The sequence below is a fragment of the Lynx canadensis genome, chromosome B1 (genome assembly GCF_007474595.2).
Source record: "Lynx canadensis isolate LIC74 chromosome B1, mLynCan4.pri.v2, whole genome shotgun sequence".
NCBI lineage: Eukaryota > Metazoa > Chordata > Mammalia > Carnivora > Felidae > Lynx > Lynx canadensis.
The window spans coordinates 78376175-78378148 of NC_044306.2; the positions used below are offsets into that span (position 1 = coordinate 78376175).

The following is a 1974-nucleotide window of genomic DNA, read 5'->3' on the forward strand; positions in this document are numbered from 1 at the left end:
TAAGCATGAAACACATGGGGTTTATTCTTTGTGATCATTCTGATATAGATTGCTCTGTTTTCCTTAGAGTCACTTTCCTAGGAAATTAAATTATATTACTAATTTTTTGCTCATTATCAATACTTTTTTTCCCTCAGTTTTCTACTGGTGCAACTCTAAGTAAAAGATATACTTTGAAAATCATTAGATTTGAACCAGAAAATAGAAATTATTTGCAGAGAATATTGTATTTCTCTTCATTTTGAAAATCTTTCAGAACTGAACTATAGCATTCTTGATGCATATATATAATTAATATTTGAGGATTTCCCTTTTTACTTGATGGAGTTCAGGACATGCTAACCCCAAATATGGCACTTTGGCATATTGAATATTTTAAGCTGAAGAAGTTTGAGAAAATGGCAGAAGCAGAAAGGTCACTCTGATCTTCCCCCCAATCTTTCTCTATTCAAACAGATCATAAAATTCTCAGGTAAGAGGTGCCCTTCCTATGCCAGAGAAAAGGAGCATCCTTATCTCTGAAGACAAAGATGCCCCAAGAAGAATCCTAACAAACAAGCCATACTAAATCTTCCTATTTACTATAATTGCCTCATACTCTCCTTGGGAAAAATTAGTACTCTAATAAAAGACAAATAGAGAAACATCCCATGGTTGTGGATAAAAGTTCTTGATGTTATACTGATGACAATACTATGTCTATTTTTCTATAAATTTATCGCACAAACCAATTAAGATCCACTTAGATATTTGAGGAACACAATAAAGTTACTTAAAAAGTTGTTTGAAAAATAGAAGTCCACAAATAACTACAACCTTAAAAATGAAGAAATTAACAGGGAGAATTTGTTCTATCAGATTTTTAAAATTAAAGTTGGGGTGCCTAGGTGGCCCAGTAAGTTAAGCATCCGGCTTCGGCTCAGGTCATGATCTCATATCTCGTGAGTTCGAGCCCCGCATCAGGCTCTGTGCTGACAGCTCAGAGCCTGGAGCCTGCTTCAGATTCTGTGTCTCCCTCTCTCTCTGTCCCTCCCCCACTCATGTTCTGTCTATCTCTATCTGTCAAGAATAAATAAACATTAAAAAATGTAGAAAAAATAAAATTAGATTAAAGTATAATTAACATACAATGTCGTATTAGTTTCAGGTGTACCATATGACTCAACGTTTTATGCATGACCCAGTGCTCATCATGATAAGTATATTCTTAATCTTTATCTAGTCCACCCCCAAACATGGAACACTTGACGACTTTGCATGTCATCCTTATGCAGGGGCCATGCTAATCTCTGTATTGTTCCAATTTTCGGGTGTGTGCTGCTAAAGAGAGCACTGTCCTTTAAGATTTTAAGACATATATTCTGAAATGCAGGACCTGGATCCTATGTTTTCACATGGAAAAATAGTAAGGATCCCACTAACTTCCTTTCAGATCCCAAGGAGGACAGCCCAAGGAAAAGGTAAAGAATGAAATAAAAGCCTAAAAGTCTGTGTCCCCACTTGTGAGGTAAAGTAATTCCACGCTAGTGAAAATGTGAACTGATGAAGATCAGCCATTTACCAGTAAGTTTAGCAACTCTTTTTTTTTTTTTAATTTTTTTTTTATGAAATTTATTGACAAATTGGTTTCCATACAACACCCAGTGCTCATCCCAAAAGGTGCCCTCCTCAATACCCATCACCCACCCTCCCCTCCCTCCCACCCCCCATCAACCCTCAGTTTGTTCTCAGTTTTTAACAGTCTCTTATGCTTTGGCTCTCTCCCACTCTAACCTCTTTTTTTTTTTTTCCTTCCCCTCCCCCATGGGTTCCTGTTAAGTTTCTCAGGATCCACATAAGAGTGAAACCATATGGTATCTGTCTTTCTCTGTATGGCTTATTTCACTTAGCATTACACTCTCCAGTTCCATCCACGTTGCTATAAAGGGCCATATTTCATTTTTTCTCATTGCCACGTAGTACTCCATTGTGTAT

General features: G+C 36.9%; 1 non-coding gene across 1 annotated transcript; it reads right to left on the reverse strand.

The window, feature by feature from the left end:
• Window positions 1–1229: 1229 nt before the first annotated feature.
• On the reverse strand, window positions 1230–1333 carry LOC115513151. The gene has a single exon (XR_003968575.1). It is a non-coding gene; the product is annotated as a U6 spliceosomal RNA (small nuclear RNA).
• Window positions 1334–1974: the final 641 nt, after the last annotated feature.